We start from the raw sequence: 17120 nt of genomic DNA, 5'->3' as shown, positions 1-17120 counted from the left end.
TTTTTTTTTTTTTTTGAACAAGAAGAAAACTTTTTATTCAAAACTGGCAAAAAAAAACAAGAGAAAACAACCCCAGCAGACCGAGACACAGCCCCTCACAACCAGCTGTTAATTACATTTAAAATATAGTTATCAATCTTCCCTTTTCCCCCATTACAACCCATTAGACATCTAGACTTTATACTTTCTTTGATCTCTTTACTCAAAGTACAAACAGACTTACAACTCATCTCAAACACACACCTGTTTCTGTTTGTCCAAACCGTGTATAAAGTTGCCAAAATAACAGTATTAATAATCTTTTCCTGCAAGCTTTTGGCTGTCTTGGAGAACCATCTGTTCAAGTCTACTGGCCACTCAAATTGGCCACACCAATTGTTGATCTCACCAGTCAGCTTTCGGGTAAAGCAGCAGTGCACAAAAAGATGCTGGTGCGATTCATTATCCTGACAGCAGACCGGGCATAAAGGGGAAGAAATTGGCAAAAATCGGCTGAGGTTATCCCTTGTTAGCAGTTGATTGTTCACGATTTGCCAACCTATGAAACGATGCTTGGGAAGGACCATTCTATTCCAAATGTTTCTTGCATAATCAACCTTGCAAGTTTGAATATAAGAGAGATAAAAAAGTTTTGCGCTGAATTTACCTCTTTTGACAGCAGCCATGACATTGGATTCATTGACAGTTGAGCGAAGACGGAGGATTTTTTTGAAGTACCAGCTCGCATCTTGCTTGAATTCAACTGTCCAGAAGCTCAACCCTCTCAGATAAACCGCATCAATCCACCGAACCCAAAGATTGTCTTGTTTGCTTGAAATTGCCCAAATATGCTTTGCCATAAGAGCTATGTTCCAAACCTTCCCTTCTCTGAAGCCAAGCCCTCCTGAGTTCTTGGGGAGGCAAACTTTCCTCCAAGAGGGAATGTGAAAGTTGCTTCTGGTCCCCTTTGATCCCCAAAGAAAGTCTCTACAACATTTGTCAATAGCCGCTGTGATTTTTTGAGGAAGCAAGAATAAAACCATCCAATAGTTCCTTATACCAAGAAGAATTGAATGGATTAATTGAGCTCTTCCGGCAAAAGAGAGGTTCTTACTAGCCCAAGTGTGTAAATTCTTGTGAAGTTTGTCAAGGATGATACCACAATCAGCAGATCGCCATTTGGTAGGCCTAAGATTCACACCTAAGTACTTCAATGGGAAAGAACCCTCTTCCATTTGTAGGATGTTGGCAAGTCTCTGTCTACAAGAAGTTGGAATACCCCCAAAGAACACCGTTGATTTGGCCTTGTTGGCAGAAAGACCAGTTGCTTCACTAAACCGTTGGAAGGCCTCTTTCACTATCTGAACTGATTTATCATTGCCCTTGCAAAAGAGAATAAGATCGTCTACAAAGCAAAGATTGACCAGGCCTAAAGATTTGCAAAGAGGGTGGAACCCGAAACCTTTCGTCTTAGAACTCTGAATCAGAAGTCTAGATAAATATTCCATTATGAGCACAAACAATAGCGGTGACATTGGGTCCCCTTGACGAAGGCCTTTTTCACCCTTAAAGGAGCCTTGGATTCTTCCATTAAGCAACAGGCTATAGGAAGCTCCTTGAAGACAGCTTAAAATCCAGCTAATAAACTTTGACGGGAAGCGGAGAGCTTTTAAGATATCAGCCACAAAGCACCAATCAACTGTATCATAGGCCTTGCTCAAGTCAATTTTCATGATGCATCGAGAAGAAATGTTCTTCCTAGTATAACCTTTGAGAAGATCCTACAAAATCAAAACATTATGAGCTAAAAGTCTCTTCTTAACAAAGGCACCTTGGTTTCCATGAATAAGCTCAGGCAGAACTTCCGAGAGTCTAGTACAAATCATCTTTGAAATGCATTTGTAAGTTGTGGTGCAGCAGGCTATTGGTCTGTAGTCAGAAGCTTCTTGAGGATTATCAATTTTGGGAATTAGAGATATGGACGTAGCACTCACTTCCTGAGGAAGCTTTCCAGATTGAAAGAAACCCAACACAGCACAAGAGAAATCGTCCCCAATATCATTCCAAAGCTCTTTGAAAAAACACGCTCCAAAACCATCAGGGCCCGGACTTTTGGACGAGTGAATGCTAAATAAAGCTTCTTTAACATCCTTCTTGCTGAACGGCCGAATGAGTCTGAATTGGTGGTCAACAGTAAGCTTATTCCAATGCTCAAGGCAGTCCTCTTCCAAACGTCTTGAAGCCGAGCTTTGTCTCCCCATGAAATTGCGGAAATGATTTACAAAGTGCTCAATCACTTTGTCATAATCATCAACAACCATCCGATTGTCAGTGAAAGAACACACTCTGTTTGCAGCTCTCCTCTTTTTCATGATAGCATGAAAATAGCTTGTATTTTCATCACCAAGCTTTAGCCAACAAGCTTTAGAATTTTGGTGAAGGTAGCTGAAGTACTGTTTTCGGGCACCATGGTAGTTAGCACGGCTCATTTTTTCAGTTAGAACAGCTGAAGGACTATTCAGATTGTTTGCCAAGGCTTCTTGAGCTTCTATGAACTTGTCTCGAGCTTCATTGTATAGGCCGGTGATATCCTCTTTCTTCTGAACATAGCAGGTTTTCAAAGTGTGTTTCACCCTAAAAAGTTGTTGGTGCAGCGAATTCAGATCTGTGACCTTGTGATTCTTCCACGTAGTGAGAACATTATCTTTGAAATCCTCTCGAAACACCCAGTGATTGCAAAACCGAAAAGGTTTAATTCCACAATTACCAACCTTGATATGTTTGACTAGGCAGTAACTGTGATCTGAGAGGGCCCCCCATCTGAAGCTTGCTTCTGTATTCGGGAAATGATCTAACCAACTTTCATTCGTGAAAACACGATCCAGCTTTGAGTACACTCGGCTTTCCTCCTCGTGGTTGTTGGACCAAGTAAGAAAGGAACCCGAAGTCTTCATCTCTTCAACTTGACCATTAGCAAGCCAAGATTGACTATCTTGGATTTCAATGCCTCTAATTTTCCTTCCTCCACTTCTATCTTTGTAGGCAAACATAGCATTAAAGTCTCCAAGGATAATCCAAGGAGCTTTTAGGTGCCCAATGCTAGTAAGCTTATTCCAAAGATCTTTCCTCTCATTTAGAGCGTTGCTTCCATAAACCGCAGTGAGAAAAAACTCCTCCTTGTAACCCACCATTTTGAGTTTACAATGAATGAATTGCCTATCTTCCATCAAAATATCCACTTTAACAAGTTTATCAATCCAAATAAACAAAATTCTAAAAGAAATCTCTTGACTGGAATGAATCTTCCGATTCGGATTATTTGTCATAAGTTTGCTAACTCTATCATGATGGATCTTAGTCTCAAAAAGAGCCCCAAAACCCTTCTTATTTATCTTACAATGATCAAACACCTCGCGCTGCTTCTCCACATTATTCAGCCCCCTAACATTCCAACCTAAAAGATTGAGACTATCCATTAGACAAGTTTCTAATATCAGTAGCCAACATCCCCTCTGCATCCTCTAGTGCTTCATAGTCATTGCTGGTAGTTGCTTCTTGTTGCGGCCTAATGACATACTTAGTACCTTTTCTTTTAGGAGGCACCCACTGCTCATTACTGGGTTGTATATCCATATTTTTCAAAGCCCCTACACCCTCAGGAAAGTCTCCCCTATCCCCTTTACTATCACCAGTAGGTATAGTAATATTGTGGGCAGATATACCAGTATTTTTAGCATCAGTGACATTCTTTTCAGAGTCCTTGACACTATCCATTGGTTTCTCATTGTTACAAACTTCCTGTTCAGCAGCATTGTTCTTATTCCCTTGCTGTTTTTTCTTCCATATAATCGGTTTCCCTTTATTACAGTTGGATATGGAGTGTCCAAGCATATCGCAAGCCGTACATTTGGTAGGCAACCACTCATATTGAACAGATTGTTCCATTAATTGCTTCTTCTCATTAACATAAGCGATAGTTTTCGGGGGGTCTTCCTTAATCTCAACATCCACTAACACCCGAGCATACTTGATCATAGATCTCTCAAGAGTAACCTTGTCGGCCATGATCGGTTTTCCTATCGTACTAACAAGAGCACTCAAGTTCTTCTTCCCCCAATATTGAAGCCCCAAACCATTTAACCTCACCCAAACCGGGACCGATTTGACCATCCGTGATGTGTCCATATCCTCAGACCAAGGCCTAAGAATCACTGGCTTTCTATCAAATTGAATTGCTCCAGTTTCAAGAATGACATTCCGAGTAACCTCATCCTTGAAACTAACAAGAGTGAACCCTGAGTGCATTCTAACAATCCTTTCCACTCCCAAATTCCCCCAAATTCTTTTGATAAAACCTTCAAACACTCTAAATGGAGGATTAGCCCCTAAAACAATACACACTATCGATGACCTCCAATATGATGCTTCTATTTCCACTTCATCCAAATCCAAATTAGCAAACACCTGATCCCCAACTTTGGATGGTTCAGTATAAGAGAGCTGTGAGGAAGGGGTTTTTACCTGATTCAGATTGAATTTACTCCAGGTGAACTGAGCAGATGCCTGAAAATCCATGGCCTCCGTATCGTCCGCCCAAGCCGTCGATTTAGGAATCAACTTTTCCACTTCTGCAACAACTTCCTTCTCCGGTTCCAGTTCATCGCACGGGTCTAGAAAAACCTCTGTAGCTTCATCTTGGATTGAGGACAGCTCCGGGCTCGCATCCGCTACAGTGATATTGGCTGCACGAGGCTTCGATGTACCTTTCCTCTTCTTCACCATGGGAAGAGAAGCAGAGCATCACACGCCTTCCTCAATAGTTATGCTTTTTATTTCATTGAGTAAATTCTCAATAGTTACCCTAAGTAAGATCATAATCTTCCTTCATTACCAACATAATTACATATTTAATAAAAATATGCCTATTTAAATATTATTTATTTTCTGGGATCTTACAATTGATGTAACTCCCTAATGTTAAGGCACGCTACAGTGCATTTTCAAATACTGTGTAATCTTTGCTAATCAAAGAATTTTCTCGAAAAACGTGTCAAATTTAAACTTTTATATTAAATATTAAACTTAATATTATATCAAAATATTTACAAGTGCCTGCATCCCGTTTTCAAACTTCTAAAACATAATATTCCAAAATACATATTAATCAGGTCGCACAGCGACTACAAAATAAAATCCCCAGATGTCCCGAGATCGAACACTCTAGGTCGCACTGCTTTGACATGTACAATCTCATCCTAGCTCAAGTTCATTCCTGTTCAGCTTTCGCCTTTCCTTTACATACACATGGAAGCAGAACTGTGAGTTCAATAACTCAGTAAGAAAAGCATATAACATATCATATAATATTTGACTTGTATCTAGGCGCCCATACACCTATTTACAAGGCTCAACAGATGAGTAAGAACGTTCCATACCAGGGTATAGCCACTATACCACATATACTACGTACCTCCCTGTACGAGTGTTGGTAGGGTTTGTTTCATACCCCGAGTACCTCTGAGTGATGTACCACACATACTCAGTACCTCACCGTACTTATGCTGGTATCACGGTACGCTCAGACAACATTCACTATACCAATACACTCTATACCTTAACCATATAAGTGTTGGTAATGCAATTAACATTTTAAGCATGCATATACACATAACATATACATACACTCAGATATTCATATCACACACTATATTCAGTTCTTAACTTCTTTCCAGATTCAAGTGTGCTGGCCGACCTGAACGGAAAATCTCGTGCTAGATGGATGCCCTTGGCTTTAAGAACCCTTGAATCACTACTGAATTTCTAGAAAAACAGCTAGGAATGAGTTGGTTCTTCCTTGGTTTGGTGCTGCACGAAGAGAAGGGGAGAAAAAGAAAGAGTTTCTCTAATTTTTGGCTTTATTTTCCTTTTAATTCTTCAAAATGAAAAGAGTTATTTCTAACTTAATCTTTGCTGAATTTGACTTGCTAGGTGTCAAATAATTGGGCAGCCACCTAACTCTCCCCTTTACAAATGACTAAGATACCCTTTAAGCCTAAACTTAAGCATTTAAAAATTAGGGCTAAAATGGTCAAATTCCACAACCCTGCTTAACCTCGGTATTTAATTTTCTCCAAAATATTTCCCACTAAGAAATAAGGTTCTAAACTTACCAATGTGATCAAGCTAGCCATCCATCGCGTTCTCCGTTGTCGCCGAGCAAAAATTACAAAAATAACATATTTCACATATAAATCAAATAATACCCCTAGAGTTTAATAAAATCTCTAGAATTGAGAAACTGTAACTCTAATATTCATTTCTAAATATTGGGATCCACAACTAATTAAATTCATAAATAATTATAAAAATAACAAAAATTAGAGGTAATTACCTTTACTAATCCATATTACTAAAGCGGTCATTACAACTATCCCCCCGTTAAAAGGATTTCTTCCTCAAAATCTAACCTGAATAGCTCTGGATGTTGAGTCCTCATATCAGACTCTAACTCCCAGGTGGCTTCTTCCACCTTACTGTTCCTCCAGAGCACTTTAACTAAAGCAATAGTCTTGTTTCGAAGAACTTTTTCTTTTCTATCAAGAATCTGTACAGGCTTCTCTTCATAGGATAGGTCTGATTGTAGTTCAAGGGCTTCATAACTCAAGATATGAATCGGGTCTGACACGTATTTCCTCAACATAGAAATATGAAATACGTCATGAACAGCCGACAAGGCTGGTGGTAAGGCTTACCGATACGCTACCTGCCCGACCTTCTCAAGTATCTGAAATGGCCCAATGAACCTGGGGCTCAACTTACCCTTCTTTCTGAAGCGCCTAATACCCTTCATTGGTGAAACCCGCAGGAAAACATGTTCCCCTGCCTGAAATGTGACATCTCTACACTTCAGATCAGCATAACTTTTCTGCCTGCTTTGAGAAGCAAGCATCCAAGCCTTGATCTTGTCAATAGCTTCATTGGTCCTCTAAACTAATTCTGGACCGCAGTACTTCCTTTCTCTAGTTTCGTCCCAATGAATAAGGGGAGCGACATTTCCTACCGTATAACATCTCATAGGGAGCCATTCCTATGGTATTCTGGTAGCTATTGTTATAGGAGAATTCAATGGGAGGTAAGTACTTACTCCATGAACCCTCAAAGTCCATGACACAGGCTCGTAGTAAATCTTCCAGTATCTAAATCGTTCTTTCTGACTGACCATCAGACTGAAGGTGAAAGGCTATACTAAACTTCAACTTGGTACCCATAGCCTTCTGAAGACTCACCCAAAACTTCGATGTAGATTTTGGTTCCCTGTCTAAAACAATAGATTTAGGGGCTCCATGGAGACAAACTATTTCCTTTACATACAGTTCAGCGTACTGATCCACTGAATATGTAACTTTCACTGGCAGAAAGTGAGCTGATTTTGTGAATCTCTCCACTATGACCCATACCGAATGATACATTCCTGTGGTTTTAGGCAATCCAATTACAAAGTTCATTGTAATGTCCTCCCACTTCCACTCAGGAAGCACCAAAGGTTGATATAACCCTGTCGGCCTTTGATGTTCAGCCTTGATTTGTTGGCAGGTTAAGCATTTGGACACGTAGTCCACCACATCTCTTTTCATCCCATACCACCAAAAGTAGGGTTTCAAATCCTGATACATTTTGGTGGTTCCCGAATGCAGTGAATAAGGTGTGGTGTGAGCTTCATCAAGTATCTCTTTCTTAAGCTCGTCAACACCAGGTTCACAAACTCGAGCCTTGTACAACAACATTCCACTATTTGAGACTGAAAAGTTTCTAGGTTGACAGCCATAACCTCATCTTGAACCTTAACTAGCTCAAAATCTTCTAATTGTGCCTTTTTGATTCTCTCTAACAGATCAGATTGAAGTGTCAAGTTGTGTAACCTTCCAACTATAAACTCAATCCCTGCACTAACCATCTAGAGGCTAGTTGAGGGCTATCAGAACCGTGGTACAAATATGCCCGGGACCCTTTCTACTCAAAGCATCAACCACAACATTGGCCTTCCAGGGGTGATACAGAATTTCACAGTCATAGTCTTTAACCAATTCCAGCCACCTCCTCTGCCTCATATTTAAATCTTTCTGGGTGAAAAAGTACTTGAGACTCTTATGATCAATATAAATTTCAAACTTTTCACCGTAAAGATAATGTCGCCATATCATAAGAACAAAAACCATAGCAGCTAGCTCAAGGTCATGAGTTGGATAGCGCTGCTCATAATCTTTCAGTTGACGTGAGGCATAAGCTATGACTCTGTCAGCTTGCATCAGAACACATCCCAGACCATGTCTGGTATGCATCACAATAAACAACGAATTTCTCTTGATCTGATGGCAACGCTAACACCGGAGCTGTTATCAAACGTTGCTTCAACTCCAGAAAAGTTGCTTCACATTTGTCTGACCACACAAATCTCTAATTTTTCTTAGTCAATTCGGTCAGGGGTATAGAGATTTTAAAGAATCCCTCGACAAAACTGTTGGGTTTTATGCCCTAAAAAAAACTCTTTACAATCTGATTAGTTATCAATATAAGAAATTTGAAGTGATTGATGTTTGCATGAATTCTACATGCTAATGGTTTAAATATGTTTATTACATTTACACACAGAATCAGTTAAATCTAGATCATATGTTTATTCACAATTACAGTATCGTCAACACAGTGGAATGTGATTGTGATCGTATGAATCAAAAGTATTGGTCCCTGTTTCATCAGTGTTATTGGATTTACACTAATGTGATAATCAACGATGATGTGTACTTACACTTGGATTAAGTGTTATGTTCTTTCCAGGACATTAGTAAAGTATACTAGTTTCGAATGTATGGAGTATACATTGGACTGGACCGATATTGCAACTAAGTTAAGATATTACAAACTTACCGTTATACATATCTTTCCAAGTCAATATCAGTAGTTGATCTTAAGATTAAAAGAATCTAAATCCTGATATGCTTGGGCTCAACTCAGGAGTGCTATTCATGTTCTTTGATTTATTAGTTAAGCCTACTTTTTAGGTCAGGGTGATACGTATATTTTGGGAACATGATAGTATGACTGAGTGGGAGTGCTGAACATAAATATGGAATCTATAGCTTCTACTGGTGTATAGAAGTCAAGTTATGATTCCCTTCGAGCTTAGCAAATAGAAGTAAATGGATGAGCTCTTGTTTAACTGACTAATCATTAGATCACTAAACACCATTTACAGGTAGCTAAGTGTTTTAAGGGGCAAAATACATTGAGGGGTGAGAACGATAAAGGAATCCCATCTCGATGTCGGTCATCTATATAGAGGATCTTTAAATCACAATAAGATTATAACAATGGTTAAATGAGATAGCATATTGATATCGTGGAACATACAATATGCTCTATATAAGTCTGAGAGTGCAATTCTAAGTTCTAAGAGTGGATTCAACAAAGAATTAATAAGTAGGAATTTACTTGGTAAATTTGGTTCACTTATTGGAAGCTCAGCATATAGATCCATGGTCCCCATTCTAGTTGAGAACATTCTGCTTGTAAGACTCATTAACTGATTCGTGATTGATCAATTATAATTCTAAGGTTAGACTATGTCTAATTTTATGAATTTTCACTAAGTAGGGGTGAAATTGTAAAGAAAAGAGTTTCTAGGTTTATTTATTTATTAATGGACTTTATATGTCTAATTAATGATTAAATTAAATGACAATATTATTTAATAATGTATTTTAGTTATTAAATAATTAGTTTTGGCATTTAAAAGGTTAGAATTGGAAAATTGACGTTTTTGAGAAAATAGAGATAAAATTTGATAAAACTGCAAAATCAAGTGGGGCCCACTACAACACCATGGCCGGCCACTTAATGAGTTTTTTCAAATTAATATTTTCTTTATTTTAATGCCAAATAATTCTTAACCTAAACCTAGTAGTTGCCTATAAATAGAAAGTGATGGCTCAGTCACAACACATGCTTTCATTAACTTTCTGACAGAAATTTCTCTCTTCAGAAAAACTGAGCCTTCCTCACTTTCTATACCTGGCCGAAACCCTCTCTCTTCTTTTCCCTTCATCAATTTCGACCCTAGTGAAAGAGTAAGTGCCCACACATAGCAAGCAGTAACTCAATCATAGATTGGAAGACTGTGAAGGATCAAACTTGAAGAAGAAGGACATTCGGGCTCAGATCTTGATTATACTCTGCTACAGAAAGGATACAAGGGTTAGAGATCTGAGCGGAAGGAGACATTAATTCCGCTGCATCAATGTAAGGTTTTCTTAACTTTATATGTGTTTAATTTATCGTTTTAGAAAGTTCATATTTAGGGTGTTTAAGCAACATACTTGTGAGTAGATCTAAGATCCTGGTAAAATAAATTCCAACAATTGGCCTCAGAGCCATGGTAATTGATTTACTTGCAAGAAATTTGGACTTTAAAACGATTGTTTGTTTGTTTTTGGATGGTATCATGTTGTATTGAGTGTTATTTGATGATTGATTGGTGTTTGTGAATTTTCGTGAAAAATAATTGAGATTTTTTTTCGGGAATTATTTTTATTGGATAGTATGGAAAAAATTAAGCAAGTTACTTTTTTACAGAACTCAATTTCGATTTAATTTGAATTAGTTATGATTTTTTGAAGATTCGAAAAAATTAGAGTTGTGCTGAAATTCTCATGCGCGCGCGAAAACTGTCCGTACAGCTCACCATTTTTTCGTTTTTTTTCGTTCTTTCATGCTTTTTCATGGAATTAACTTTCGATTTTTTGTGTAGTTCTGTATTTATACTATTACTATTCCTAATTCAATTCTAATTATCATTATGAATTAATTTAATATTTTTTAAATTTAATTCAAGATATTAGTGTAATTTGAATTTAAAAATAGTAAATATCTATCTTTTTGCTTAATTATCTATCTTATTTTTAAATTTGATTATATCTTATCTTATTTTTTAAATTTAAGGTGAGACATTAAATTAATTTTTTTTAAAAATATTTTGACCTTATTTAAATTTAAAATAAGATAACTATAATCATGTAATTTTAAATAGATGTAAGATATTTTGCTAACTTTTAAATTTTGTTATTTTATTTATTTAAATTAAATTTAAAATCTGAAAAAGATATTTAATTTATCTTTTCTAATTTTTATTTAATTTTTATTTATAAAATAACATTTAATTTTTAAAAGTAGTTAGCAAATTTTTGAAATGATATTTAGGTTGGTTGAAACCTAATTTTTCAAAATTGTAGGTTTAATTTTAATTTTTTTTCATAATTTCGAAATTTAAATAAATATTTTTTATTTTCAATTTTTTTTTTTATTTTTGAAAAATAAATTAATATTATTATTTATTTTATTTTTCAAAATAAAATATTTATTTTATTTATTTATTTAATGACTTTAATTTTAGAAAATTTATTTATTTAAAATTAAATAAATCCTACTTCCAACTATCCAGCTAACCTTGTTGCAGGAGTATATGGTTTTAGCTTGTGTGTAAGTTTTAAAAACCTATTATTACTTGATTGCAAATAGCCATGGTTACTTTTTGTGAGATGTAATGATTTGCTGGCTCCCTTGGTCAAGTTAATAATTTGTAACAGGTAAATTTTACAATCTTCTTTCATCTGTGTATGACCTAGCAACATGATAGGATCCATCCAAGTGTGTACCTGTGTGAGCCTATGTGTTTATTTTATTATATAGATGCATATAGGTTGTTGCCAAATAAAATGTCACACCATGATAGATTTTTTTTAGGTCCATTTAGTTCTTGGACCTATTCAATTAATAACAGTTATTTATTTTAAGGTTGAATTCCTCTCTTTTGGGCCTTGTGTGAGAGTTGGGAGCCATAGAAGTGGGTACGACATACTGAACCCAACACCCCCTCACATGAACTACCCCAATTGTGAAGGCCCATTTGCCTGATTTGAATAACGGTACTAGGTTAATTATATTAGTTTGACCTAATAAAATTGAATTAGCAACATAATTAACTTTTAAAATATATGAAAATTTATTTTCATTTTAATATTTTAAAGTTAATTTTCAGAAATACACTTTTAGTTTTAGATATTATTTCTAGACAAACCATTTGTATTTTTCTTGTATTTAATTAAATATAGAATTTTAACTAACTAGATTCTTTGTGGAGCTTATTTAATTAAATATTCCTATTTAAGTTATAAATCAATTATATCAACTGCTTTTTCATATCTAACTTAAATTTGAATATTTTATTTAAATTTTAAACTAAGTTGAGGAATCCTAGGCATTAATTATTAAAGATTCTTAAGATATTTTTTAAGTTAATATCTTTTCGAATATTAACTTAAAATGGAATATTTTAGATATTTTTTAGGTTAATATCTTTTCGAATATTAACTTAAAAAGATATCTTCAAATTAAGTGGTTACAACTTAATTTTAAATATTTAATTAAATCTAAATTTGAAATTATTTAAGTTTTAGATTTTTTCTATATAACTTAAATTAGATATTTTTCAAATTTTTGTTGAAAAGATACTTAGTCAAATAAGATATTTTCTAGATAGTAATTTCTAGACTACTTATTATTTCTAATATTTAAATAGGAAAATATTATACTTTGTGAAATTAATTATTTAAATAATTAATTTTGGTACAATTTTATTAAGTATATTTTTCCTAGTATTAAACTAAAAATTAATAATTAAGCCTTCTCTACACTTAATTATTATTTCTTGAACTTAATACATTTAATTAACTTGAAAAATTTAAATATCTAAGTTGATTTTCATCATGATACTTAAATATTTATTTATTTTTCATGACACTTAATTAAATAGAAAATTATTTTTAGGTTGAAATTTAATTTTTCAACTTAAATTCAGATAATTTTCAAAATATATATATTTTTCCTTTATTTTCTTAATCAATTTCGAAAATTGCATTTTATTTATGCAATATTTTTCGAATTTATCTTGAAAAATAGATTGAGTTGTAAATTAATTAATTATTTTAATTAATTCTTGGGCCAACTTCAATCAATGATTTTTTCATTTAATTGATTAATTTAAAATAAATGAATTTAAAATATATATATATTATGAGAAATTGAATTAATTAGTCAAAAGAAAATCTAGATAGGTGATATTTTTAATTGAAGTATTTCTTTTCTAATTTTTTATTATTTTTGAAAATTGTATAGTTTTTATACTTTAAATTTTCGATCTCAATAAATATATTCTCAAGGAAATTTTTAAGTTGTTAATTAATTTAATTTAATTCAACTTAAATTAATTTCCTTAATAAGATGGAAATAATTAATTTTATTTCAATCACCATCTAAGTATAATTTTATAAATATTATATTAAATTCTTATTTTTGAATTTTAATTCTTAATTACGAATTTAATGAGAATTTATTTATTAGAATAATAAAGAAAATACATTTTAAAGAATGAGCTTTATTATTATTAAGATATTCGATCTCCATTGTGGGTTTTACATCGCGTTTGTTTTAGTGAGTAATCCTCCCTAATGGAGGAACGTTCATTAGCAATTTCGCACTGTTTAATCTCGAAAGATAAGTAGTTTGTAAGTGTTTTATATGGTATAGATCACCCTAATGGTGGCGACCATATTTGACTTGTAAATTGCGAAACAATGGTAGTAGCTCATAAGATAGAATAGCCTTGACTCTCGCCTAAACGGGACAACGCTGGATTCCAATCTTGATCGAATAAAAGGTTGCTAGAATGTTTAACATTTTAGATGAGCTGACAACTCTATTCAATGGATGGTAGCTTTGACTCTCGCCTAAACGGGACACTGATACCAATTTGTTGAAAAACCTTGGAAATTATTTAGGATTGAATTTTTTAAGTATTTTCTCATATCATTCCTACTTGCTATGTGCTTATAATTTCTAAATTGATTTTGTGTTAAACCATTATTAATTTCTATTTGTTGATTTCTATTATTTTGTAGTATCCTGTATTATCAAAATGAATCCCATGTTATCACTGTTGACTGAAAACAAGCTGAATGGATCTAACTTTAATAAGTAGAATGAGAACATTAACATTACTCTCATAGGAGAAAGTGCCTTGTTTGTTTTAACTAAGCCGTCACCTGAAGTGCCTGGGGACAATGCTTCCAAAGCTGTGAAAGAAAAGTATGAGCGTTGGCAGAAAGCAAATGACAAAGCTCTATAATTTATGCTTTCTAGCATGGTTGACACCCTCAAAACTCGGTTTTCTAAAACCGAGAAGGCTGCTGAAGTTATGACGAAGTTAAATGAGCTATTCGGTAAGGCATCACTTCAGTCACGCTTTGACGCGACTAAGAAGTACATTAATGCACAGATGGAACCTCATCAAAACGTGCGTGACCATGTTATCCTAATGTCAAGTTATTTCCAAGAAGCCCAGGATCATGGTGCTGAAATGGACAGTGCTACTCAAGTAAGTCTTATCTTGAATAGCCTAACTCCAGCATTTCTACCATACACTTCAAATTATGTCATGAATAAGAAGGAAATTGACTTTCATGAATTAGTTAATGACCTTCAAACTTATGAAAATTTGATTGGAGGACCCAAGAAGAAAGGGAGTAAACCTCATAATCCTGGGAATGGTAATGGGACGATGAAACCTGAAGCAAATGTTGCCTCTGCTTTGAAGCCCAAATCGAAGAAGAAGTGGAAGAACACCAAGAAGTGAACAAAAGCCATGAAAAATAAAAAGGCTGCTCCTTCTGGTGATGCTACACTTAAAGGAAAGTATTTCTACTGCAATGAAAAAGGTCATTGGAAACCCCAATGTCTAAACTTCTTGCAAAGAAACAAGGTATTTCTATTTATAAACTTTAAAAGTTTTAGTGAATTGTTATCCAATTGGATTTATGATTCTGGACTAACTTTGTTTATTTTTTTTCTTCTTCTTATAGGCCAAGCTACTTGAACTCAGTTGAGTTGGATCAGAAAGCTGGACCAAAGGGTGAAATCGTCCAGATGAAGATGAAGCTCTTCAATTTATTTTTGAATTAATTGTTTTAGTTTAAAGACAATTTGGATTTCAAATTTTAGTTAGGGATATTTATTCCTGTTTTTCTCATATTGTTGCAATACATTTTTTTTATCATTAATAAAGTTTCTTTGATTTTCGAAATTCAATATTGCAAATTATGAGATCGAGCTTCATTTATTTTATCTTCATCAATTATTACCACATTATATTTGTATGTTTGTATGTGTAAGTGTTTTTATTATTGATACAAATTCTATAATATTTACAACTCTTCATAGAGTTATATTAAATAAACACTAGAAATTAATTCTATGTTTATTAATAATTGTTAATTCTAATACAATTATTAAGAATTTGTTTAATAAAAAGATCTTTTGATCTGATAGGGGTGGAGAAAAGTTAAGAAAACTATGCAGTTCAACAATATTTTATATCTAATGAACTCTGGATAGTATTCAACTCCATATAAACTCTATCACACTTAAAGAATCATGATCTTTACAACCTTTAGGGGTGGATTATAATCTCTATATACTTAGGGGTGGAGGTTATCCATAGTACCCTATATATATATTCTTAGGGGTGGAGTCTATTCTATAACTCCCTATGTAACACATATCTTCTTTAAACATGGAAGTAATATAATGAGTCAGCTATTAGCAATATAAATTCTTGATCTTGATTGTATGTTCCGTTTCGATTTTACTGTTGTAAGTAAAAATTTGATACCTTTGAAAGTTCTTTGTTAAAGTTTCACACTACCTTAATTGAGTGGGAGAATTTTAAAATTCTATACCCATCTTCATTAGGTTGATACTTGTGATAGGTACTTAAGAACACTACTGAAAAGCAAATCTAACCATTCACATGGATACGAATAGCTTATCAGAATTATGAGAATAAGATAAAGAACTCTAGTTCAGTCCATTCGAATGACTTGAACCTAGAATTCTTAATCCTCATAAAATTTTATGGTATCTTAATTTTGATTGCTTTATCTCTGGCATGTATTTTTCACTTCAAATACTAGTCTGCTATGTTGATGACTTAGTCTTGACTTAAAGTTTCAGACTAATACAAAAGTCACAACTAGGTAACTCTCTAAACAATCAGAGGTTAAAAGTATTATTTAACCAGACATCTGCTATTGAGTGGGAGCTATCTGAGATGTAATCAAATAGGGAACATTAGAAGATATTCAAGAAAGATTTATGAAAGTGATCTATATGTTAGATATTAAGGAACTGTGTATCAGTTGTCCTTGTATCTCACCATCTAATTTCGAAATTCTTGAGATGGTGCTTACTTTGGGGTGGAGGAATTATTGTATAATAATTCAAGCTCTACCAGAGAAGAACTATAACTTTGTGTATTCGAAATCCAAGAAAGTTATACTGCTGAAGAAAAGTCTACACTGTATTATCTCAATTACATATTTTAAAATATGAGAGATATGTCTTTTGTTAATTCAGATGTACTTTTATAACAGTAAAGAGTTCGGTATCCCTTGATGAGTAAAGCATATAGTAAAGGATGTTTCATAAGAGTATTTATGAACTAGTTTCAAGAAGTTTGGGTGGATTCAAATATACTACACTTGATCTGAAGATCAAGACATCAGATTGACCTATTTGCACAGTTTGTTTTATATTAGTGCAAGTGAGAGTTTGTTGGGTTTTATGCCCTAAATAAAACTCTTTACAATCTGATTAGTTATCAGTATAAGAAATTTGAAGTGATTGATGTTTGCTTGAATTCTACATGCTAATGGTTTAAATATGTTTATTACATTTACACAGAATCAGTTAAATCCAGATCATATGTTTATTCACAATTACAGTATCGTCAACACAGTGGAATGTGATTGTGATCATATGAATCAAAAGTATTGGTCCCTGTTTCATCAGTGTTATTGGATTTACACTAATGTGATAATCAGCGATGATGTGTACTTACACTTGGAGTAAGTGTTATGTTCTTTCCAGGACATTAGTAAAGTGTACTAGTTTTGAATGTATGGAGTATACATTGGACTGGACCGATATTGCAACTAAGTTAAGATATTACAAACTTACCGTTATACATATCTTTC

The sequence above is a fragment of the Cannabis sativa genome, chromosome 7 (assembly GCF_029168945.1).
Source record: "Cannabis sativa cultivar Pink pepper isolate KNU-18-1 chromosome 7, ASM2916894v1, whole genome shotgun sequence".
In the NCBI taxonomy this organism is placed as follows: domain Eukaryota; kingdom Viridiplantae; phylum Streptophyta; class Magnoliopsida; order Rosales; family Cannabaceae; genus Cannabis; species Cannabis sativa.
Note: the sequence above shows the minus strand (reverse complement) of the source record.